Raw genomic sequence first — 27,111 nt, 5'->3', positions numbered from 1 at the left:
CTTCCTAAGCCGGCAATCTCATTTGTGATGAGAGCAAGCCTAGAGTACATTTCAGCGACACCTTCACCATCCTTCATTTTGAACTTGTCAAGTTGACTTTGAAGCACATCCAACTTGGATTCCTTGACGGAGTCGGTACCTTCGTGCATATCAATCAAAGTGTCCCAAATTTCCTTTGCATTCTCAAGACGGCTGATTTTGTTGAATTCTTCGGGGCACAATCCGTTGAAGAGAATATCACAAGCTTGAGCATTGTATTGGAACATCTTCAACTCATCCGCGGTAGCTTCACGGTTTGGTTCTTTCCCATCAAAGAAGTCACCTTGCAAACCAACACACACAATAGCCCAAACGGCGGAGTTATGTCCAAGAATATGCATTTTCATTTTATGCTTCCAACTAGCAAAATTAGTACCATCAAAGTAAGGACCTCTACGGTGATAATTTCCCTCGCTAGCCGCCATACTCTCCTAGGTTGTGAAACCAAGGCTATGACCACCAAAAGCTATGGAGATCAAAGCAAATGGAGACCAAGCTCTGATACCACTTGTAGGATCAAAAGTATGTCTAGAGGGGGGGTGATTAGACTACTTGACCAAATAAAAACTTAACCTTTTCCCAATTTTAGTTCTTGGCAGATTTTAGCTATTGTAGGACAAGTCAAGCAATCATCACACAATTCAAGAAAGCATGCAAAGAGTATATTGGCAGCGGAAAGTAAAGCATTCAACTTGCAAGAATGTAAAGGGAAGGGTTTGGAGAATTCAAACGCAATTGGAGACACGGATGTTTTTCCCGTGGTTCGGATAGGTGGTGCTATCCTACATCCACGTTGATGGAGACTTCAACCCACGAAGGGTAACGGTTGCGCGAGTCCACGGAGGGCTCCACCCATGAAGGGTAATGGTTGCGCGAGTCCACGGAGGGCTCCACCCATGAAGGGTCCACGAAGAAGCAACCACCCACGAAGGGTCCACGAAGAAGCAACCTTGTCTATCCCACCATGGCCATCGCCCACGAAGGACTTGCCTCACTAGCGGTAGATCTTCACGAAGTAGGCGATCTCCTTGCCCTTACAAACTCCTTGGTTCAACTCCACAATCTTGTCGGAGGCTCCCAAGTAACACCTAGCCAATCTAGGAGACACCACTCTCCAAGAAGTAACAAATGGTGTGTTGATGATGAACTCCTTGCTCTTGTGCTTCAAATGATAGTCTCCCCAACACTCAACTCTCTCTCTCTCATAGGATTTGGATTTTGTGGAAAGAATATTTGAGTGGAAAGCAACTTGGGGAAGGCTAGAGATCAAGATTCATATGGTAGGAATGGAATATCTTGGTCTCAACACATGAGTAGGTGGTTCTCTCTCAGAACATATGAGTTGGAATTGTGTATGTGTTCTGATGGCTCTCTCCACGAATGAAGAGGAGGTGGAGGGGTATATATAGCCTCCACACAAAATCCAACCGTTACACACAGTTTTCCAATCTCGGTGGGACCAAATCAACAAACTCGGTCGGACTGAAAAGGTAAACCTAGTGACCGTTAGAGATTTTCGGTGGGACTGACATGCAACTCGGTAGGACCGATATGGTTAGGGTTTGGGCATAACGTAATCTCGGTGAGACCGATTACACAAACTCGGTGAGACCGAGTTTGGTAATAAGCTAACCAGAGAGTTGGTCAGGTAAACTCGGTGGGACCGATTTGCTCTTTCGGTGAGACCGAAAAGTTACAAAAAGGAAACATAGAGTTTACACTGCAATCTCGGTGGGACCGATTCGCTCTTTCGGTGAGACCGAAAAGTTACGAAAGGGAAACAGAGAGTTTGCAATCCCATCTCGGTGAGACCGAGATCCCTATCGGTAGAACCGAATTGCTAGGGTTTGGCAGTGGCTTATGACAAGTGAAACTCGGTGGCGCCGGATAGAAAGAATCGGTAGGACCGAGTTTGGCTTAGGGTTTAGGTCATATGTGGATATGGGAAAGTAGTTGAGGGTTTTGGAGCATATCACTAAGCACATGAAGCAAAAGGCTCATTAAGCAACACCTCATCCCTCCTTGATAGTATTGGCTTTTCCTAAAGACTCAATGTGATCTTGGATCACTAAAATATAAAATGAAGAGTCTTGAGCTTTTGAGCTTGAGCCAATCCTTTGTCCTTAGCATTTTGAGGGTTCCACTTTCACATCCATGCCATGCCAATCATTGAGCTTTCCTGAAATAGTCATCTTGGAATAGCATTAGCTCAATGAGCTATATGTTGTTATGAATTACCAAAACCACCTAGGGATAGTTGCACTTTCAGGGTGGCGTGAGTTGTGAGACTATTCCGCATTGTTTCAAATGTAGACCAAACTCGTAGCTCAAATATTCTCCTCCACGATCAGATCGTAGAAACTTTATTTTCTTGTTACGATGATTTTCTACTTCAGTCTGAAATTCTTTGAACTTTTCAAATGTTTCAGACTTATGTTTCATTAAGTAGATATACCCATATCTACTCAAATCATCTGTGAAGGTGAGAAAATAATGATACCCGCCGCGAGCTTCCATATTCATCGGACCACATACATCAGTATGTATGATTTCCAATAAATCTGTTGCTCGCTCCATTGTTCCGGAGAATGGCATTCTAGTCATCTTGCCCATGAGGCATGGTTCGCAAGTACCAAGTGATTTATAATCAAGTGATTCCAGAAGTCCATCAGTATGGAGTTTCTTCATGCGCTTTACACCAATATGACCCAAACGGCAGTGCCACAAATAAGTTGCACTATCATTATTAACTCTGCATCTTTTGGCTTCAACATTATGAATATGTGTATCACTAATATCGAGATTCAACACAAATAGACCACTCTTCAAGGGTGCATGACCATAAAAGATATTACTCATATAAATAGAACAACCATTATTCTCAGATTTAAATGAATAACCATCTCGCATCAAACAAGATCCAGATATAATGTTCATGCTTAACGCTGGCACCAAATAACAATTATTTAGGTCTAAAACTAATCCCGAAGGTAGATGTAGAGGTAGCGTGCCGACGGCGATCACATCGACTTTGGAACCATTTCCCACACGCATCGTCACCTCGTCCTTAGCTAGTCTTCGCTTGATCCGTAGTTCCTGTTTCGAGTTGCAAATATTAGCAACAGAACCAGTATCAAATACCCAGGTGCTACTGCAAGCTCTAGTAAGGTACACATCAATAACATGTATATCACATATACCTTTGTTCACTTTGCCATCCTTCTTATCCGCCAAATACTTGGGGTAGTTACGCTTCCAGCGACCAGTCTGTTTGCAGTAGAAGCACTCAGTCTCAGGCTTAGGTCCAGACTTGGGTTTCTTCTCCTGAGCAGCAACTTGTTTGCCGTTCTTCTTGAAGTTCCCCTTCTTCTTCCCTTTACCCTTTTTCTTGAAACTGTTGGTCTTGTTGACCATCAACACTTGATGTTCTTTCTTGATTTCTACCTCCGCTGCCTTTAGCATTGCGAAGAGCTCGAGAATTGTCTTATTCATCCCTTGCATATTATAGTTCATCATGAAGCTCTTGTAGCTTGGTGGCAGTGATTGAAGAACTCTATCAATGACACTATCAACAGGAAGATTAACTCCCAATTGAGTCAAGTGGTTATGATACCCAGACATTTTGAGTATATGTTCACTGACAGAACTATTCTCCTCCATCTTGCAGTTGTAGAACTTATTGGAGACTTCATATCTCTCAATCCAGGCATTTGCTTGAAATATTAAATTCAACTCCTGGAACATCTCATATGCTCCATGACGTTCAAAACGACGTTGAAGTCCCGGTTCTAAGCCGTAAAGCATGGCACACTGAACTATCGAGTAGTCATCAACTTTACTCTACCAGATGTTCTTAACATCATCAGCAGCATCTGTAGCAGGCCTGGCACCCAGCGGTGCTTCTAGGACGTAATTCTTATGTGCAGCAATGAGGATAATCCTCAAGTTATGGACCCAGTCCGTGTAATTGCTACCATCATCTTTCAAATTTGCTTTCTCAAGGAACGCATTAAAATTCAACGGAACAACAACACGGTCCATCTATCTACAATAACATAGACAAGCAAAATACTATTAGGCACTAAGTTCATGATAAATTTAAGTTCAATTAATCATATTACTTAAGAACTCCCACTTAGATAGATATCCCTCTAATCATCTAAGTGATCACGTGATCCATATCAACTAAACCACAACCGATCATCACGTGAAATGGAGTAGTTTTTCAATGGTGAACATCACTATGTTGATCATATCTACTATATGATTCATGCTCGACCTTTCGGTCTCAGTGTTCCGAGGCCATATCTGCATATGCTAGGCTCGTCAAGTTTAACCTGAGTATTCTGCGTGTGTAAAACTGACTTACACCCGTTGTAGATGAACGTTGAGCTTATCACACCCGATCATCACGTGCTGTCTCGGCACGACAAACTTTGGCAACGGTGCATACTCAGGGAGAACACTTTTACCTTGAAATTTAGTGAGAGATCATCTTATAATGCTACCGTCAAACAAAGCAGAATAAGTCGCATAAAGGATAAACATCACATGCAATCAATATAAGTGATATGATATGGCCATCATCATCTTGTGCCTTTGATCTCCATCTCCAAAGCACCGTCATGATCACCATCGTCACCGGCGCGACACCTTGATCTCCATCGTAGCATCGTTGTCGTCTCCCCAACTATTGCTTCTACGACTATCGCTACCGCTTAGTGATAAAGTAAAGCAATTACAGGGTGATTGCATTGCATACAATAAAGCGACAACCATATGGCTCCTGCCAGTTGCCGATAATTTGTTACAAAACATGATCATCTCATACAATAAATATAGCATCATGTCTTGACCATATCACATCACAACATGCCCTACAAAAACAAGTTAGACGTCCTCTACTTTGTTGTTGCAAGTTTTACATGGCTGCTACAGGTTGAGCAAGAACCGTTCTTACCTACGCATCAAAACCACAATGATAGTTCGTCAAGTTAGTGTTCTTTTAACCTTCGCAAGGACCAGGCGTAGCCACACTCGGTTCAACTAAAGTTGGAGAAACTGACACCCGCCAGCCACCTATGTGCAAAGCACGTCGGTAGAACCAGTCTCGCGTAAGCGTACGCGTAATGTCGGTCCGGGCCGCTTCATCCAACAATACTGCCGAACCAATATGACATGCTGGTAAGCAGTATGACTTGTATCGCCCACAAATCAATTGTGTTCTACTCGTGCATATAACATCTACGCAATAACCTGGCTCTGGTACCACTGTTGGGGAACGCAGTAATTTCAAAAAAATTCCTACGCACACGCAAGATCATGGTGATGCATAGCAACAAGAGGGGAGAGTGTTGTCCACGTACCCTCATAGATCGTTAAGCGGAAGCATTATCACAACGTGGTTGATGTAGTCGTACGTCTTCACGATCGACCGATCCTCAGTATTGAACGTACGGCACCTCCGCGTTCAGCACACGTTCAGCCCGGTGACGTCCCACGAACTCACGATCTAGTAGAGCTTGGGGAAGAGTTTCGTCAGCACGACGGCGTGGTGACGATGTTGATGAAGCTACCGTCGCAGGGCTTCGCTTAAGCACCGCTACAGTATGACTGAGGTGGATTATGGTGGAGGGGGCACCTCACACGGCTGGGAGAGATCAATGATCAACTTGTGTCTAGAGGTGCCCCCCTGCCCCCGTATATAAAGGAGCAAGGGGGAGGCCGGCCGGCCCCTGTAGGCATGCCAGGAGGAGGAATCCTCCTCCTAGTAGGAGTAGGATTCCCCTCTTTCCTACTCCTACTAGGAGGGGGAAAGGAAGGGGAGAAGGAGAAGGAAAGGGGGCGCCGCCCCCCTCTCCTAGTCCAATTCAGACCAGAGGGGGAGGGGGTGCGCGGCCTGCCCTGGTCGACCCCTCTTTCTCTCCACTAGGGCCCAACAAGGCCCATTAACCCCCGGGGGGTTCCGGTAACCCCTCCGGCACTCCGATAAAATCCCGATTTCACCCGGAACTCTTCCGATGTCCAAATGTAGGCTTCCAATATATCAATCTTCATGTCTCAACCATTTAGAGACTCCTCGTCATGTCGGTGATCATATCCGGGACTCCGAACTACCTTCGGTACATCAAAACATATAAACTCATAATACCGATCGTCACAGAACTTTAAGCGTGCGGACCCTACGGATTCGAGAACTATGTAGACATGACCGAGACATGTCTCCGGCCAATAACCAATAGCGGAACCTAGATGCTCATAACAATATACGTTGTTCCCTTTGTCATCGGTATGTTACTTGCTCGAGATTCGATCGTCGGTATCTCAATACCTAGTTTAATCTCATTACCGGCAAGTCTCTTTACTCGTTCCGTAATGCACTATCCCACAATTAACTCTTTAGTTGCATTTCTTGCAAGGCTTATAGTGATGTGCATTACCGAGAGGGCCCAGAGATACCTCTCTGGCAATTGGAGTGACAAATCGTAATCTTGATCTATGCCAACTCAACAAGTACCATCGGAGACACCTGTAGAGCACCTTTATAATCACCCAGTTACATCGTGACGTTTGGTAGCACACAAAGTGTTCCTCCGGTAATCGGGAGTTACATAATCTCATAGTCATAGGAACGTTTATAAGTCATGAAGAAAGCAATAGCAGTAAACTAAAACGATCAAGTGCTAAGCTAACGGAATTGGTCAAGTCAATCACATCATTCTCCTAATGATGTGATCCCATTGATCAAATAATAACTCATGTCTATGGTTAGGAAACTTAACCATCTTTGATCAATGAGCTAGTCAAGTAGAGGCATACTAGTGACACTATGTTTGTCTATGTATTCACACATGTATTATTTTCTGGTTAATACAATTCTAGCATGAATAATAAACATTTATCATGAAATAAGGAAATAAATAATAAATTTATTATTGCCTCTAGGGCATATTTCCTTCCAGAACTTCTTCAGACGGCTCTAGAACAGCAGGAGGCGTATTCTTATAGTCAAGACAGGATTCATTCGACCCCTCGCCCAAGCAGGAGCCCGAGTTATAGCAGACATATAGATTCAGCAACCGTTTCAAGCAACGCCCAGCGCCATGACCAGCTGTGCGGGCATAACCCGTTTGAGCTCCTAACTTGATCGATCAGGACAGGATACGCTAGGAGGCTGAGCGGGCGGCTCAGCAGGCGGCTCAGCAGGCAGCTTACTAGTCTTTTCCAATTTATCCGACGACTTCTATTGAGGCAGGCGTGACCACAAGGACCGGAGGTATCCCTTGTTTGGTACCGGCTCTACGTAATGAGAGTTTGCCCAAGGATTTCAAGTGGCCTCGAAAGGTGCCTAATTACACAGCCGACTTGCAACCCAGAGCATGGTTGAAAGCTATGAGATGGCCATGGAGCTATTGGAGGTCAGTGACGCGGCAATGGCCAAGTACTTCACCATGATGTTGGATGGAGCGGCCCGCACTTGGTTGAAGGGGCTGCCGCCTAATTCCATTGGTTCATGGGTAGAGTTAAAGGCCCGGTTTATTCAGAACTTCAAAGACACATGCAAGCGACCCATGTCAATTTTGGATTTGACTAATTGCAAGCAAGAGGAAGGTGAGTCCACGACCCATTGGGTGCGCTGGGTCAAGGCCATAATACATTCATCTGATAAGATGGATGCCGGCTCTGCAGTCTTAATGTTGGAGAAGAATTGCCGTTTTACGCCTCTGAAACAGAAGCTGGGGCAGCTCAAGCGCGGTTGTAACAACATGGGCCAGCTAATGGCGGCTTTGGTCAAGTACGCTGACTTTGATAGTACCAAGGATCCCGAATCTGACGAGGATAAGACAGGGAAGGGAAAGAAGAATGGCAATACCAAGGGTCATCAGCATAACCCAGCGAATCAGGGAGGCAATAAACGTAAGGCTGGCGGTAGCCTGGAGTTTGTGGCTAACACCAATGCACAGGGTAACAATCAACGACGTAAGGGGAAACCACCTCCTCGGTCTGGCGGGTCAGGTCCTACTCTTGAACAGTTGCTCAATGAGCCCTGTCCAAGGCACGGTACTCGGCAGTAACCGGCCACTCACCTATGGAAGGACTGTACGATCATGAATAAGGATGGCAATTTTACCCATGGATATCTGATCCGAATGGATAGGGTTTGTATATTCTTTTGTGTCCATGGGCGGCGCCCAAACCCGACCCGATTGCTCGTGGGCAGGGCATGGATATAATCTTGCACCCATGGGTATACCCAAACCCGGCCCGATAGTATGACTTAATGGGAAAAAAATCTGCTATGCCTACCCCACAGTCACATGTCCCACTGCAATTTTACACTTTGTTATGTAAAATATGCAAAAGAAATTACACAATCCCCATCGTAACTTTTATTAGTTGACACTCAATCCCCTTAGTAACCTACTCCAATGCCCCTCCCCTTATTTTTATCTCCTTGTTAAATGGCTCGTCATTCTCGTCTGTTAGAAAAATATACTAAATGATCTTAGGTTGTTAGTGGACGTTGATTTACCATAAGTTGATGTTTACCATATGTTAAGACTAGCCTGCAACGAGGTGAAGAATAGAAGAGATTATGTTAACACTGTGTTATGTCTTATTTATATGCCTCGAGAGGAGCCAATGGATATCCAGTGGATATGGATATCCATCGGGTTTGGACATGGACACAATTTTTCACCCGTGGATTTTTTTCATGGGCGGGCAAAGACTGTCTTCATGGATATGGATATGGATTTGATATTGTTCAACCTGATCCAAACCCGACCTATTTCCATCCTTAATCATGAAGGCTTTCAAGAACTCTAACATGTTCGATGGAAACCATGGGCCGGGCAGTGGCGACGGTTTTCACGGCCCGAGCGGCGGTTCAAATTCCGGCTTTCAAGGCTCTCAAGGAGGTCAAGGTGGTTATAATCAGCAATCTGGCCAAGGAGGTCAGCAGCAGTAGCAATACGGTTATTAGAGCAATACAAAGCAGCTGAATAGTGGACAATATCATGTGTTCACACTACTAGGAAAAACCTTATACACAGAATCTTACCAGTAGCGTGTGTTAAAATGAGGCGCTACTGCTACTTAGCAGTACCGCGTTAGCTGTAGCGCCATATTAGTAGCGCAGCTGCCCGCACTACTGATAAGCATTTTACTCGTGCTACTACTAGGCTTTTCCCTAGTAGTGTCACCACCAGTTTGTGCAAACGAGATCAGAAGCTTCATAAAAGGGCTGTGAACGCCGTTGAGCCGGCAGTTCCTCCTTATTTGAGATGGTTGGAGCAGCCTATTCTATGGAGTAGGGAAGATCACCCTCCCCGGGTTGACAATCCGGGTCACTTGGCCTTGGTAGTGGCACCTCAGGTTGGTGGATATAAATTCACTAAAGTGCTCATGGACGGAGGCAGTAGCATCAACATCATGTATTATGAGACATTCCGTCTTATGGGGTTGACTGATAAGAGTCTTAATACATCCAACACCGTTTTCCATGGAGTGGTGCCTAGTAAATTGGCATACCCAGTGGGTAAGATTAAACTAGAAGTAGCCTTTGGAGATGAGCATGATTCTAGGGCTGAGAAGTTAACTTTTGAGGTGGTCAAAATCAAGATCCCATATCACGCCCTGTTTGGACGGCCGGCTTATGCCAAGTTCATGGCGCGGCCGTGTTATGTTTATCGGCAGCTCAAGATGTCGGGTTATAAGGGCACCATCACAGTGCATGGGAGTCGGAAGATAGCCTTGGAATGTGAGAAAGGTGATGCTGCTTACGCTGAATCTGTGTGTGCAACAGAGGAGTTGAAGTTCTATAAGGACAATGTTGACCCGGCGGACATGACGTCTTTGAAGAAGCCAACCATAGAACATGAGCCGGTGCTAAAGTTTAAATCAGCTGATGAAACCAAGCTTGTTGATTTTATCCCAGGCGACTCATCTAAGCAGTTCAGTATCAGCGCTAATCTGGATCCCAAATAGGAAAGCGCGCTCATTGAGTTCATCCGTGAGAACCGGGACATCTTTGCTTGGAAACCTTATGACATGTCGGGTGTACCGAGAGAAATCACTGAGCACACTCTCAATATTGATCCAAAGTTTAAGCCGGTCAAGCAGTTTCTTCGGCAGTTTAATGAGGAGAGGCGTAGGGCCATTGGTGAGGAAGTGGCACGGCTCTTGGCAGCCGGGTTCATTATTGAAGTTTTCCATCCAGAGTGGTTGGCTAACCCAGTGCTCATGCTTAAAAAGAATGGCACCTGGCGTATGTGTGTGGGTTACACGGACTTAAACAAGGCTTGTCCGGATGATCCTTTCTCTCTCCCTCGTATTGATCAAATCATTGATGCTACGGCGGGTTGTGAGCGTTTGAGCTTTTTCGATGCTTATTCTGGTTATCATCAGATCAAGATGGCAGTTAAGGACCAGGAGAAGACGGCTTTTATTACTCCGTTTGGAGCCTTCTGCTATGTGTCAATGCCTTTTGGGCTTAAGAGTGTCGAGGCGACTTATCAGTGATGTGTGCAGAACTGTCTACACAGTCAGATTGGGCGCAATGTTCATGCTTATGTGGACAACATTGTGGTGAAGTCCAGAGAGAAGGAGACCTTGATAGATGATCTGAATGAAACCTTTGATAACCTCTAGGTCTACAAGATGATGCTTAACCCGGCCAAGTGTGTTTTTGGAGTGCCAACGGGCAAGCTTTTGGGTTTTCTGGTTTCTAACAAAGGCATCGAGGCTAACCCGAGAAGATCAAGGCAATCACCTCTTTGGCTGAACCGGCATGTATCAATGATGTTCAGCGTTTGGCGGGTTGTATTGCTGCTTTAAGCCGGTTCATAAGCCGGTTATGTGAGAAGGCCATACCGCTGTATCAGATGATGAAAAAGAGAGACGACTTTATCTGGAGTGATGCTGCTAATGCTGCCTTTGAAGATTTGAAGAGACAGCTCAATGAGCCATCGGTCCTTGCTGCTCCTATTGATAAGGAGCCATTATTGTTATATGTGGCTGCTAACACACGTGCCATCAGTGTGGCCATCGTCATAGAGCGCAAGGAGGCGGTCAAGGAATATCCAGTTCAACGGACGGTTTACTATGTTAGTGAGGTGCTTATTGAGTCTAAGCAAAGGTATCCACATTGGCAGAAGCTCGTCTATGGGGTATTCATGGCAAGCCGTAAGCTTAAGCAATACTTCCAGGGTCATCCCATCACTATGGTTAGTTCTGCTCCTTTAGGAGATATCATTCAAAATAGAGAAGCCATAGGACGAGTCGCCAAGTGGGCCATTGAACTTGGGCCTCATGGTTTGAAGTATGTGACACACATCGCTATCAAGTCTCAAGCATTAGTGGACTTCATCAACGATTGAACAGAGCTAAAGATGCCTGAAGAGAAGCCGGACAATACATATTGGACTATTCATTTTGAAGGGTCCAGGCAATTGGAGGGCTCGGGGGCTGGAGTTGTTTTAGCTTCCCCTCGAGGTGACAAATTTTGTTATGTGCTACGGTTGATGTTTCCATGTACTAACAATGCAGCTGAGTATGAGGCCTTGCTCCATGGTCTTCGAATGGCTAAGGAGATGAACTTAAGCCGGGTAAGGTGCTTTGGCGACTCAGATTTGGTGGCTCAACAAGTATCAGGCAAGTGGGATACCAAAGATCCTCTCATGGCGGCTTATCGCCGTGAAGTTGATGCCATTGCTGGACATTTCAAGGGCTACCAAGTGGAGCGCATTGATCGCAGAAAGAATGAGGCGGCTGATGCTTTAAGCCGGCTGGGGTCTCAGCGTAAGCCGGTGCCACCTAACACTTTCTTAGATATTCTGCATAACCCTTCTGTCAAGTTACCCACAAAGGAAGACTTGGCTCTTCTAGACCCGGAGGCTCAGTTGGTGGCGGCTCTTCACGTCATCCCAGATTGGACAGTGCCATATTTGGCTTATATGACCCGGGGCGAGTTGCCTGAGGATGAAACCTTGGCTAGACAGATAACCCGGCGGTCTAAGTCAATGACAATTGCCAATGGTGAGTTGCATCATCGCAGTGTCACTGGGGCGTTTCAACGTTGTGTCTCTCCTGAGGAAGGTTAAGAAATTCTTCGTGAGATCCATGAAGGACATTGCGGCCATCACGCCGGTTCAAAGTCTCTTGTGGCCGAAGCTTTCCGTCATGGTTTTTATTGGCTGACGGCTCACGCTGATGCGGAAGATCTAGTCAGTAAATGTGATGGTTGCCAGAAGTTCTCACGACGGGCTCACGTGCCAGCTCAAGAATTGAGGATGATTCCAATTACTTGGCCATTTGCAGTCTGGGGGCTTTTGAAATGGTTGGGCGTTTCAAAAGGTCCAAAGATAAAAAGACACACCTTCTAGTGGCAGTTGATAAATTCACAAAGTGGGTTGAGGCAGAGCCGGTTAGTAAGTGTGACACAGCCATAGCGGTTCAATTCATGAAAAAGGTGATCTTTCGTTTTGGCTTTCCACACAGCATCATAACTGACAATGGTATTAATCTGTCCAAAGGCGCTATGGAGGAGTTCTGTCAACGTGAGCATATCCGGCTTGATGTTTCATCAGTAGCTCATCCCCAATCCAATGGTCAAGCAGAAAGAGCTAATCAGGAAATCTTGAAAGGCATCAAGCCCCGGCTTCTGGTTCCTTTACAGCGAACGCCGAGTTGTTGGGTGGAGGAGTTACCCTCTGTGATATGGAGCATCAATACTACTCCTAATAGGTCTATGGGTTATACGCCTTTCTTCATGGTTTACGGAGCAGAGGTGGTTCTACCAAGTGACATCCGTCATGACTCACCCCGCGTGGCGGCTTATGTTGAAGCTAATAACGAACAAGCCCATCAGGATGCACTTGACCTATTAGATGAAAAGCGTGACTTGGCAACAGCCCGCTCGGCGATTTACCAACAGGATTTGCGCCGTTATCACAGCCGCCGGGTTAAGTCCAGAACCTTTCAAGAAGGTGACTTGGTGCTCCGGCTCATCCAGGATCAAACTGATGCACACAAATTATCCCCACCTTGGGAAGGGCCTTTTGTGGTCAGCAAGAACTTGAACAACGGGTCATACTACCTCATTGATGTCCGAGAGCACAAAGACTCACGTAAATCAGAGGAGGAGACCCGCCGGCCGTGGAATATCGCTCATCTTCGGCCTTGCTATACTTGAGCCACCGGCTCTCATGATGTACATATTTTGACGATGTATATATTATGATAAGTAATAAAACAAGACCTCTGTCCTTTTCATCCTCAAAGTTCATATGTCTTCATTATTAAAATTTAAAACGACCAAAAGGGGGATGATCGTGTTCGAGTCCGGCTTTCCCTTTGGTCCGGCTCACGATCGTATTCGAATCTAGCCATTAAACCTCATGATCACTAGGGGGCTTCCTGTTCAAACATAGGTCGTATTCGAACCAAAGAGAACATAGCTGTCGGTACCCTCTTGATCGGCACAATGACAAACTCACTATGGGGTTTCTTGATCGTATTCGAATCATAGCTTAACCCCTTTTGGGTATGACTTTGATCGTATTCGAATTAGGGTCGTTAAAAACCTCTCAATGTCATTTGGGGGCTTCATGTTCAAACATATGTCGTATTCGAACCAAAGAGAACACAGCTGTTGGTACCCTCTTGATCGGCGCAACACCAAAGCCACTGGGGGCTACATGATCGTATTCGAATCCTAGCTTAACCCCTTTGGTCCGGTTTACTGATCGTATTCAAATCAGAAGCCTCAAATATGTCTTTTAATCTTTTGCTTAAGTTTTTTTGGAAACAATCTTTGTTTTTCGCTTGAGACTTTTTGTCCAGATCTAAGTATAAGTATGGTTTCAATTTAACCCGGCTTTGTTTTGGACGATAAGTCGCCAGGGTATGACAATCGTCATACATGTGGAAGCGTTGGCTTCTAAAATATTGGGTTATCACCCTTACTGTTCAGTTTACATGAATCGGCAGTGCAAATTCAAAATCACAGGTATGATATTGTCGTTCTGTTTCAAAGTTAAAATTCATAACAGGCTCATATGTGTCTTTTCTTTCAATATTAATGGTTGTATGTAAGATATTATGATCCACCCTGTGGTAAGCCACCAGCATAATTCAATATCATAAGAATGATATATTTCATGATTGGTTATTCTTGCATCCAGCCTTGGTTATAAAGCTATGTTGGTTTCCATGGTTGTGTATTGGGCGTTATGACCCGTCCGGCGATAAACCGCCAGGACAATTTTTTGCATGCAGGAACAGATTCAACACTACTGATATTTTAAGGGATGTCAAGCTTATCTTCACATAACGGATAAAATTGTTGTACGCATCCCAATATGCACGATGGCATAAGCAGAACATGAAGTTTTAAGCTAGCCTATTACAAGGCGCTTGGAGCCCAAAAGGATAACACTGTTTTTTACTCTCGCACATAGCAGATGATATACTAGAGCCGGTTTATGAATCCTGGCCGGGTTGACTAGATGGTTGTGACTCATCCCTTGTCAGTTTGTCATCCTCCACCATTTGGAAATTGGGTTTGGACCAATCAAAGCCATGAAGGGCGACAAACTCAGCCTCATCATCAAACAGACCAGACGGGTCAATTTCTGGGGCAAAAGTGTGTTTTGGAATCGGTGGAACTAAGTCCATCACTTTATATGAAGCGGTCGCCATCTTCTTATTTTCTGCATCAAAACCCGGCTGATACGTGGTGAGATTGGTTTCTTCAGCAATAATGGTGGCATGAGGACGAATCTCTTTCACACAGGCAGCAAAGTCTTCTTGGTCGAAAGGAGTTCCATCTTCCTTAAGGCTGGGGTACCCACTGGCTATGTCCGCCGGGTCTAACTTCGGTACCCAGGCTTTGGAGTGGCTTAACCAGTTACGGCTCCGGCTCTCGCGCAAGAACACTTGATTTCCTGGAACCTGGTGGGTAAGATGGACAGCTTCTTCAAGACATCACTCAATAAGTTTGGTTCTTGGTTTGCTGGGGAGATAATGGCAAGAGCCTATTGAGCTCTAGTATACAATTGCTCCACAAGTGTGTAAACCGCCTTGAGCTTTATCAGGGTGTCTTGACTCAAGTTGCTACTCCGGGGACCTGTCAAGTTTTCCCAAAAGTTAAGTAGGCGGCTTACATTATGGTGACAAATATAGACTTTGAGTAAATAATAAGGTGATTTACCAAAGATTGCAGAAACCATCTGAGACACATGGTTCTTTAAACCGGTGAGTTCAGCGATAACTTCTTTCAGAGCCGCCTCGGCCGTCTCGGCACGCTGCGTCAAGGCAGTCTTCTCATTGGCCCAAGCCTTTTTCTCTGCACTAAAGCTAGTCTTCAGTTTTTCTGCTTCAGATACACTCAATTGGAGTTTGGATTCAGTTTTCTTTGTTTCAGTCTCTTGAGTCGCCAGCCGGTTCTTGGCCTCAGACAATTGGGATTCCAGTTCTGCGGTTACAGCCTATATACAGCATAAGGTTGTTTAGTTTCATGGCGGCTTATGTAGATGATAGTTGCATGGTGGATTATAAAACAAGTCCCAAGTACTTTGCCAGAAATAACACTTGGCACTTGGGGGCTAATGTCTGTCGGCGTAATTTTTTCAAAGGAACTGGATTCTTTCCAGAAGTCCCAAGTGCTTTGCAAGCAAGACCACTTGGCACTTGGGGGCTAATGCATATTGCTGTTTTTACCACCGAAGGCAAATTGAAACACTAGCAGCATCCGGTTTGGTTGTAAACCGGGCGTCGAAAGGAATCTAAGGCTTATAAGTCTATTAAAAGTCTACAGATCATTCACTCCTATCATAATCAACAGACTTGGGGCTGCTAGGGTACATAACTTATATAAACCGGAGAACATACCTCATATTTTTGGTGCATCTGTTTGACCATTTCAATCTCTGAATCACGGCTGGAGTGGACTTGACTGAGATAGCCAGATAGTACTTCACCGATACTCAGATGGGCATAGTGGGAGACATCAAACCTCACTTTCTGCCTCTCCATGACTTCTTGTTTTGTGGAGTGTCTTGCTAGCACAGTTGGATTCCCCAGTTCAATAAATCTGGTGCCAGTGATTAAAACATCATCGTCGTGAATCTCTGGCGGGTTAGCTGAGCTTGATGGTTCAGTAGTGGATGGATTAAGAACGGTTTCGTCAACAGATGGCTCAGGTACATCTGATTGAACGTTGATAGCAGGGTCTTCCGGTGCTTTAGTTTGTTCCAGGACAAGAGTCGGCTGCGCCGGTTCAGCAGCTTTTGGATCCTTAGATGGTTTTGCCACCTTTGCTTTCTTGGGCTTTGCTTGTCCACTAAGAAATAATTTGATGAGTCAGTATAACGATGCAAGCATAAAGGTGCAGAAGAAGAATAACTATCTTTACCCGGGGTGGTCTTAAAAGTCGGCACCTGAGTTTGTGAAGAATCACCAGAGGAGGAACGAGCAATCTCCTGCAAAAGTGGAATTATAATTGAGTGACTTATAAAAGTAACTTGTTTATCAGAGTTAAGGTTTAAAAGAACCTCATTTTGGTGTTCCCGAGGGGTTTTTGGTAAGACGGAGGGTAACTCATCATCTCCATTGGCCCGGGTCTGACAGCGGCTCTCATGTTGCTGTTGTTTCAAAAGAAAATGAGGATCTAAATAAGCCAAGGGGTGTGAAAACCTTACTTTCCGGGTTACCCACCGAAGTTTCTGCCTTGGTAAAGGTTCTGAGTCAGAGGAAAAAATATTTACCTCTTCTTCAACTGCCTGGCTGGCCCCCGTGTCCTCCTGGTAATAGTCAGTGTCAATAAGGTTGTTAAAAAGCAGGCCAAGAGAGTCAAGGGCTACCTCCGACTCAGAGGTGTCATCCAGCTTGAGTAAGTCAGAAGCAGTTGTTTTCTTCCTAGACTTTCTGGCGATTTTCTTGGCCGCTAATGCAGCAGCTCTAGCTTTTTTGGCAGCCTCATGATCATATTTGGCCTTCCAAAAGTCAGACTTAGCCTGTAGAAAAATAACATGTTGAAACTCATGCAAATACTTAACTGTTGAGGAAAAAGGAGTCCAGAAGATTTACCTCTGGTGCGGGGTTAAGCTTGCAGAAAGGATTCAACCCTACTATGCTACAGTCTTCATATTTGCTGTTGACGAGGGTGGTTGACATTTCAACAATAGCTTCTTCGGTTAGACGCAAGGAACTATGACATCATGGATTGTCTGTTCCTCTGGTATAGTAGCACATCAAGTCAGATCGGCGGCTTAGAGGGATGATCCGCCATGCGATCCAGCAGCAGATCAAGTCAAGTCCAGTTAAGCCGTTTCCTAGCAAGGCTTGAACCTTTTTGATTTTTGGGGTAAGCTTCTTGCGTTCAGCGGCAGAAAGTTTGTCAGAGAGTAAATATTTAGCATTAAGAAGCTCAGCGCGATAACCCGGCATTGGATTTTCATCAGCCGGCGACGTATCCTTGCAGTAGAACCAGGTTTGGTTTCAATCCTTGCGATGGCTTGTCAAGACTACTAGAGGAAAGACAACATCCCGTCTGCGTTGAATCAAAATCCCGCCAAGTTCCAAGCTGGGACCGTTGGTGTACTCGTTCTGGCGGTTCAAGTAGAAGTATTCTCTGAAGAGTTCAACAGTAGGTTCTTCTTGAAGATAAACCTCGCAGAAAACTTGGAAACTGCAGATGTTTGATATGGAATTGGGTCCAAGGTCTTGTGGATGAAGCTTGAAAAAATGTAGAATGTCTCTAAAGAATTTTGAGCCGGGCGGCGAGAAACCCCGGTTCATATGATCAGTGAAGACGATGATCTCACCATCCTTTGGCTGAGGTCTCTCTTCGGCCGGGTCAGGGGCACGGTAAGACATGACACTCTTCTCTGGTAAGTATCTGACAGTGACAAAATCCTTTAGAGTATCCTTGATGACTGTGGAAGGGACCTAGTTGCAAGTTGTCATCGTCTTCGGTGGCATGGTGAAAAGACAATCTAAAAGGAAGTAATTTGCCGGCTCAAATTAGGTGGTGGAATTGCAAGATAATGATTGTAGTACAGATGTATAATGGCGGTTTAAATAAGGGCTAATGGTATATAAGGGGAAAATAAGCCGGCATGGTAAACCGCCATACCTAAAGATATTCAAGAGTTGCCAGCAACGAAAAATTGGCTAAGTACTGAGATAAACAAGTTTCACAGGCTGCAGCTATTATTTTGGATCAACGGCTGTTCAGGAAAAGGAAAATAAATCTAGACCTAAAAGTCGGTACAGATGAGTTCATGAGCTTGCACAAGGTTTTTTCTTCCAGGAAAGGGGATCTACTGATATCAAAAGTGGAAACAAACGACTACCACATTGGTTTAACGCCATTTCCATATCAAAGGAGCTCGTGGTACAGCCTGGAAGATGAACTATGATGAACTACGAAGAACACAGAGAAGCTCGCAAACTCTAGTGCGGATCTAAGGTAGGAGAAGGCAGAAACTTACCGCCGTAGATCTGCTATGGAGGATTGCCGCCGTTATCTGGATCGACTCAGGTTGATGCAGTAGCCGAGGTTGAGGAAGACGAGGTGCTCTGCGGCGGCGATGGAGCTCGAGCGGTAGAAGGGTTGCGAGGGAAAGAAGGAAGAAGGAGAAAAATGGGAGATGGCTTTCGGATCCTATTTATAAGGAAACAGAGAACGTGCAGGTGTGAAATACGAGGAAACCGAAAATATGGTCATCCAACTACCAGGACGCCTCAATTCTCGGGATAATCATTAAGATAAAGATCCGTTGAGATATATTAGATAAAGTGTGAAGTAATGGCAGATAACGTCATGGAGGGTTATCACAAATCCTAGAGATGACGTCATGGCGGGTTACAAATTTTCGCACGATAAGGAGCAAAAGATTTCCTATAAGTGTTGAAGATTGACATGAACCAGTTCAAATCAATCTGGGGCCTAATGTTGGGGATATGACTATTAGGTATGACCCGCCTAGGAGGGGCCGGGTTACACCTATGGCGATTCATGAAGCCCAAGTCAGCTCTGGAAGATGCGGTTCAGTTAAGGGCCCAAAACCCAAAGGTGACTCAAGGCCCGTAGAGATAAACCGACATATGTACATAACTTGTATTGTAAGGTAGGAATAATTAGAGACCGAGCCGGACACTATTTATGAGCCGGCCGGGACTCTATGAGCCGCTGGGCGTCAGCCTCTGTATATAAAGGGACGACCCGACGATGGTTCAGGACAAGTAACCACAGATCGGAAGCTAGGTCAAGCGGATTCGCTCCTTAGCAATCGAAACATAAGCAATACCACCTCAAACTGGATTAGGCCTTTACCTTCACCGCAAGGGGCCGAACCAGTATAAACCCTCGTGTCCTTTGTCCCGTTTTAACCCCTTTAAGCTTCCTAGTTGCAATGGCTCCACGCTTAAGTCCTTTCACTAGGACATCTGCCGTGACAATTCCACGACACTGGCCGAAGGCTTTACAAGGGCAATATCAGGGTCATGTTAAGAATCACACCACCATTCTTGAAGCAGTCGCATCATGGGATCTTTGGATTTGGCATGCCCGGGTCTCACACTGACATCAATGTGCCGCAACGATCGTCGTTGTTTGCGAGGCTAATTGAAGGAAAAGCTCCTCCTTGCCACTATACTGTCAATGGACATGAGTACAACATGAGCTACTATCTGGTTGATGGTATGTATCCTCCATGGGCTACCTTTGTCAGCACCATCTCAAACCTAGTTGGCTAGAAAAAGTCTCACTTTGCCCAAAGACAAGAAGCAGCTAGAAATGATGTTGAGAGGTCATTTGAAGTTCTTCAGTCCCATTTTGCAGTTGTTCATGGACCTGCAAAACAATGGGATCCGGAGACCTTGTGGGAGGTGATGACATGTTGTGTGATCATATACAACATGATCATCGAGGATGAGGGTGACAACGCTGCTGCAACTTTGGAATTTGAGAACATGAGTGGCTTATCCAACTTCCGGACGAGAATCCGACCACATTTGAGGAGTTTATTCAAATGCATCAACAAATTCGGCATCGACCAACTCACGAGCAGCTCAAGGAGGACCTGATTTAGCATCAGTGGGCGGTGAAAGGAGACAACAATGTTGGGATATAAAATATTTGAACTTTTTTAAGTTTAAACTAGTGCTGCATGCGGCCATTTGAACTTTCGTGCCCTTTGCATGTGGCTACTTGATCATGTCGACTGGGGGAAAAAATCTGAAAGCCCAGATGTATGTGGCTACGGTTACTATTTCCCGCATCCTACTAATGCGGTAAGGTTTTTTGCGGGTTACCGTTGGAGATGCCCTAAGCACCCAACCTGGGAGTCGGTTGTGGTGTTGGGTTTCCCATCCCCTTAATTTTTCATCTAAAAAGGTTGGTACCCTAAGTGTTGCTAAAACCTAATTTTACCAAAAAAAAGAATAACATTTTAATAATACTCATTTGAATTTGATTACAGTCTAAAGTTATTAAAAATATGCAAATATTTTCAATGTGTACATGGTTTTAAATGGGACTCTGTGCCATTTAGCGCAACGTGACCTCGTTTCGCTGGATGTGCTTCCCCCGTAAGAAAGGAAAACAATTCGCTGGATGTGGTTCCCCTAAAAAAGACAAATTGCGAATCAATCTGTAGTTGAGTTGGTTAGGTGGACAGTGGTATCCCCAACCCACCAGGGTTCAAATCCTGGTGCTCGCATTATTCCTGGATTTATTTTAGGATTTCCGGCGATGCGCTTTCAGTGGGAGGAGACGTTCCCGTCGATAACGAGGCGCCTACGGTGACTTCGTAAATCTCAAGATGATATGCCGGCTCAGTCTCTCGGAGGTGCTCATAGGGGTAGGGTGTGCGTGCGTGCGTTCATAGGGATGAGTGTATGCGCGTGTATATGAGCGCTTGTGTCTGTACTGATGCTCAAAAAAAAGACAATTCGCTGGCTGTGGTTCCCCTAAGAAAAAAATTAATTCGCTGGATAGCCGATCGTGGGGATCCGCAGGCGCCGCCCCTCCCCTGCGGCAACCACCTACCCCTTCCCTGCTCCTCTCCGCTCCCGCCTGCCACCACCACTCTACCCCGCCGCCATCCCCCGCGACAGCCCGCTGCCCTACACCTCCCGTCCTGCTCCGGCCACCACAACTCTCCTCCGTCGTCATCCCCTGCGACAGCCCCCTACCCCACACCTCCCGTCCGGCTCTGGCCACCACGATCTCCTGCGGCGGTCCCCTACCCCACACCTGCGACAGCCCCCTATCCAATACCTGCCGTTCGCCGCTGGCCACCACACCATCCCTTGCGACAACCCCCTATCCAATACCTGCCGTTCGCCGCTGGCCACCACACCATCCCTTGCGACAGCCCCCACTGCAACCCCTGCCATCTGCCGCCGGCCTCCATCACTCTCCTTCGTCGCCACCTCCACTGCCTGGGCTAATATGCCTGGCTGCGTTTCGGGCGAAATAATCTCGCGGGAGACGGACTTAATTTGCTTCTGTTCGTGCGGCAGGCGCAGTCTAAAAGGAGTAATTTTTTTCCGGAGGAGTCTGTCTGTTGAGAAGTTGTAATCAGGATCCTCTTCCTCTCCTCTAATAATCTCCTCCCTTTTGTAGGAATTGTGCAATCGGGGAAGAGAAAAGATAGGTCTAGGGCACATCTAGATGTGCTCTAGTTATTGCACATCTAAGTGAGTGAATCAAGCATAGAGGAAAGAAAAAAAGAAAAAGAAAAAGAAAATATCCACACGAATCGCAATGTAAGATCAATGACATAAGACTTAGATGTGCAATACTTATGGCACATCTAGATGTGCCTTAGCAAAACTGAAAAGATAAATTTCTGTTTGTGCGGCGAGGGCTGTCCAAAAGGAGGAATTTTTTCCGGGTCTGTTAAGGAGTTGTAATCAGGATCCTCCCCCTCTCCTTTAATATATCCTCCCTTCTGGACAAGAGCTGGCCTTAATAAATAGAGAGTCGGAGGAGTAGGAAGGGGCCCTCGTCGATCGAATAAGTTGGCATCCGTGATCTGATTTTTGCCGGCGATTAGTCTCCTTTGTTGCGCCGGCCTAAATAAGCAGAGGAGGAGTAGTAGGGGGGATTCGAATATGGGAGATTAGGCATCCGCCGCTTGTCGCAGATCCAATAAGGTCGATCCAAATAGTTCGGGCGTCTCATCATCAAGAACAGTTTTTTCAACAAGACCAGTTGATCTGATCAGCCATGATGAAGAAAAGACGTCACCGCAGAAACAATGTAAGTTTTGTTTCTGTTTTGTTTCTATTGTGCCTGATTGATATTTGTACTATGTACTAGTACAAACGAAAGGTTCTTCTAAAGACTGATTATTTGTTGTTCCAGGTAAATGCAACACAGAAAGCAACCCTCAACAAAGACGCTGCTAGCAGCGAAGAAGTCGGAGACAGGCTTAGCAAGCTGCCTAATGACATTCTACTCAACATTCTAGAGAGGGTGGACACGCTCGATGCAATAAGGACCTACATCCTCTCAAAGCGAATGATGAAGCTCTGCACCAAGCTCTCGCAGTTCTTCCTAAGTTGTAGTTCCATTCCAGGTCACAATGTTAGAACCAACAGTGAATATGTCAGAACCAACAGTGTTGTGGCTCATGTAACGGATAATATCTTGAGCACAAGGAGTCCGGAGATCACCATTAGCAAACTCAAAATCAGATTCATCTTGATGCAACCTGATTGTTACACAATTGGCAAATCTGCCGCCCGCACCATGGCAACACAGAAGGTTGGTGCAGCTGAGTTTGAGATCATAACAGAGAAAATTCATAAGAAGTGTTCTCCTGCCGATCTCCTCGATCATGCGAAGCAGTTCAATGATTTTTTCAGTGCTTGTCTGGATGCATTTGCTGGCCTCAAGCGCCTGTGGCTGCGCAATATGAGGTTTGGTGAACTGGACATACCCAACATCCTCACCACTTGCAAGCTCTTGGAGTCTTTGCATTTAACCAATTGCGACTCGGGGATGAATTCTCTGGTGCAACTAGAACATGCTAAACTTACTGAGCTCGAGGTCGAGTATGGGAAATTTGAGATAGTTGAGCTGACATGTCTACCAAAACTCCAACGGGTGAGCTATAAGGGCTGGTTCAACTCTCATAAAGGTCCCCTGTATTTTGGTTTTGTACCACAGCTTTCAAAGCTGAGGCTTACTAAAATTGGCACCCGACCAACTAGGACTCTTGAGTTAAGTCAGCTCCTTGGTAATGTTCCTTACATAGGCAACCTGCATCTGGATTTTCAAAGTGAAAAGGTACTAATTAGCCATTTGAATCATACCTGTCCATTCTCACTCTATATATGATGGTTATATGTAATACTCCCTCCGTTCCATATTAAGTGTCGCTGATTTAATACAAAGTTGTAATAAATCAGCTACACACAATATGGAACGGAGGGAGTAACAGTAGTAGCTTAAGTTGGTCTTCTCCACCAGTTGAGAATGTGATTTATATGCAACTTGCACTCAGTTTGTAAATTGTTTTTCCTTTCCCAGATTTGGGTTCTGCCAGAAAGCCCGAAGCTGCTCAGGCCTGTGCTCAGCCAACTACAGCAGGTGAATCTAGACAATCTTTCTGAAGGATGTGATTTAGCTTGGACAATGTTTATTATTGAAGCTGCACCGTCCCTAAAAGAGCTCTGCATCACAGTCTTGGATCATTGGTGCAATATGGTGATGAGAGACAAGGAGTTCCGGAAGAACAATGGTTTCTGTGAAAAGGCAGACGTGGAGTGGAAGCCACCCCCCTGATTTCAAGCACAAGAATCTGGTTAAGCTCACCATCTATGGCTTCCAACCTGACGACATCTTTGTGCGATTCATCAGGTGTGTCATGGAACATGCGGTTAATATGGCAGAGATATCTCTGCATGACAGGAAGAAGGTATGTCTGCGCTGTGGTGTCTTGGATCCTGAGATGAAGTACCCATCGAGGTATCCACGGAATGCTGATGAACGCACACATATCACTGAAGAATTGGGGAGGTCTTTGCCTGCTATGGTTCGCTTCTGGATGTAATTGACAAAAAGAGATGTACTACCTAGTATTAGTACTAGTTTGCAAATCGTCTGAACTATAATTCAGTAGTACTCTTGCTTTCCTTTGAATTGAAGCTATGTGAAGTGTTTGTCTAATGGAGAAAATATTTAGTAAATTTTCAGAGTATTTTGACATTTTTGGATTGGGATAAGCTCATAGATACTCCCTTCGTCCGGAAATACTTATCTGAGGAATGGATGTATTTAGATGTATTTTAGTTCTAGATAGACCATTTGTATTCATTTCTATGACAAGTATTTCCGACCAGAGGGAGTATGTGGCTGCATGAGGTTAAAATTGAGCGCTTGATGCGTTGGGACAAGTTGACATGCTCACTTAATCTTTATGCATACCAGTGTAGAAATAATAAGGGGATAATGCATTGCAATGATTTACGCGTTGTTGTATAAAATCAGAGAAAGAAAGAAGAAGCTGTTGGGAGCTCGACACTTTGAATTCCCGTTACAAAGAATCGATCATCTGTGACGATGGCTGGGGAAAATTTTGAGAGGAGTCACTTCACAGGGCAATGCCGCTGTCCGGCGTTTACTTCCATTGGTTGGCGACGGTGTCGGCGAGGTCGACGACCCTCTGGGAGTAACCCCACTCGTTGTCGTACCATGCGATGACCTTACCATGTCATCTCCCATGACCATGCTGAGCGACGCGTTGATGGTGGAGGACACGTCGGAGCACCTGAAATCAATGGAGACGAGCGGCTCATGGCCAACGTCGAGGATGGCATTGAGCTCGTTGGCCGCGCCATCGTGGAACGCCTGGTTCAGCTCCTCGTCGAGGGTGTTCTTGGAGACCTGCACCATGAGGTCGACCACGGACACTTTTGGGGGTGGGCACCCAGAGCGATACCGTTGAGGCCTTGACATGTTTGGCCATCTCCAGGACAGATTGTTGATCATGTCACCAGAGCACTAGTCATTTGGCCATCTCTAATCAGCCCATTGAACTTTCAATGCAAATTGGTTTCCTGCAGTTGCTTATCTGAACAAGACACATGTTAAGTCTTTTCTTAAGCTCTTCAAGGCTAACCTTGTGGTGCTCGAGTGTTGAAAGGCCTTGTATTCCATTCACATGCTGCCACTCTATTGATCTGTTTCATCATGTTCAAATTGTCCTCTGAACTGAAACCTGATGCACAGATAATCCAGCGGATCCATGGCTAATACCCCCTTTTAGTTCAGTTATTAAAACCAAACCAGCCATAAGCACTACAGCACGGACGGCATTACGAGGCATCCTAAAACGCCTCTGTAGGACGCAAAAATGCCTATGAATGTTTTTATTAGCGTTTCCCAAAAATGCTAGAATTGGTGGCGAAGGGAAAGGCCAATCGAGGCATTTTTCCATAACGCCTGCAAGATCTTGCATTTCCAGATTCGCCAGAAATGTTGTTCTCGGGCGTTTCCTTAAATTGCCACTAAAGCTTCAGACGGAGATCCTATTTTCTCTGCTATGGGATAAAAATACAGGTCCCCCCGTCCTGCGCACCCGTAACTTAACTGTACACGCCTACACGCACCCTACCTACCCCTTGAATACAATGTAATAGCGAGAGAGCATTCACCTGTTAATCTGCTTTCTGAAATGGTACCCATCTTTCCTCCTTTTAAGTACGTTCAACTGTTACTCGCTATCCGGTATGGGACTAAAAATTTAAGTTAAAATGTCACGCGAGCAAGCTTCAGACGGAGATCTTATTTTCTCTACTATGGGATAAAAATACAGGTCCCCCCCTCCTGCGCACCCGTAACTTAACTGTACACGCCTACACGCATTGTATTCCATTCACATGCTGCCACTTTGTTGATCTGTTCCATGATGTTCAAATTGTCCTCTGAACTGAAACCTGATGCACAGATAGTCCAGCAGATCCATGGCTAATACCCCCTTTTAGATCAGTTATTAAAACCAAACCAGCCATAAGCACTACAGCACGGACGACATTACGAGGCATTCTAAAACGCCTCTGTAGGACGCAAAAATGCCTCTGAATGTTTTTATTAGCGTTTCCCAAAAATGCTAGAATTGGTCGCGAAGGGAAAGGCCAATCGAGGCATTTTTCCATAACGCCTGCAAGATCTGGCATTTCCAGATTCGCCAAAAACGTTGTTCTCGAGCGTTTCCTTAAATTGCCACTAAAGCTTCAGACGGAGATCTTATTTTCTCTGCTATGGGATAAAAATACAGGTCCCCCTGTCCTGCGCACCCGTAACTTAACTGTACACGCCTACACGCACCCTACCTAACCCTTGAATACAATGTAATAGCGAGAGAGCATTCACCTGTTAATCTGCTTTCTGAAATGGTACCCATCTTTCCTCCTTTTAAGTACGTTCAACTGTTACTCGCTATCCGGTATGGGACTAAAAATTTAAGTTAAAATGTCGCACGAGCAAGCTTCAGGCGGAGATCCTATTTTCTCTGCTATGGGATAAAAATACAGGTCCCCCCGTCCTGTGCACCCGTAACTTAACTGTACACGCCTACACGCCTTGTATTCCATTCACATGCTGCCACTCTGTTGATTTGTTCCATCATGTTCAAATTGTCCTCTGAACTGAAACCTGATGCACAGATAGTCCAGCGGATCCATGGCTAATACCCCCTTTTAGTTCAGTTATTAAAACCAAAGCAGCCATAAGCACTATAGCACGGACGACATTACGAGGCATTCTAAAACGCCTCTGTAGGACGCAAAAATGCCTCTGAATGTTTTTATTAGCGTTTCCCAAAAATGCTAGAATTGGTCGCGAAGGGAAAGGACAATTGAGGCATTTTTCCATAACGCCTGCAAGATCTGGCATTTCCAGATTCGCCAGAAACGTTGTTCTCGGGCGTTTCCTTAAATTGCCACTAAAGCTTCAGACGGAGATCCTATTTTCTCTGCTATGAGATAAAAATATAGGTCCCCCCGTCCTGTGCACCCGTAACTTAACTGTACACGCCTACACGCACCCTA

At 45.4% G+C, this 27,111-nt stretch overlaps 2 pseudogenes across 1 annotated transcript; one reads left to right on the top strand and one right to left on the bottom strand.

Annotated features, from left to right (window-relative positions):
* Nucleotides 1–21,971: 21,971 nt before the first annotated feature.
* LOC125533613 (uncharacterized) lies at nt 21,972–24,301 on the top strand (annotated as a pseudogene). Its single transcript, XR_015615153.1, has 3 exons — nt 21,972–22,315; nt 22,421–23,347; nt 23,591–24,301. The product of XR_015615153.1 is annotated as an uncharacterized LOC125533613 (transcript).
* Nucleotides 24,302–24,636: 335 nt separating this feature from the next.
* On the bottom strand, nt 24,637–25,018 carry LOC125537255 (glyceraldehyde-3-phosphate dehydrogenase A, chloroplastic pseudogene; annotated as a pseudogene).
* Between the last annotated feature and the right edge of the window lie 2,093 nt (nt 25,019–27,111).

Source organism: Triticum urartu, chromosome 2A, assembly GCF_056163025.1.
Source record: "Triticum urartu cultivar PI428250 chromosome 2A, HENAU_Tu73, whole genome shotgun sequence".
In the NCBI taxonomy this organism is placed as follows: Eukaryota; Viridiplantae; Streptophyta; class Magnoliopsida; order Poales; family Poaceae; genus Triticum; species Triticum urartu.
Note: the sequence above shows the minus strand (reverse complement) of the source record. Positions and strands in the feature narration are given on the sequence as shown.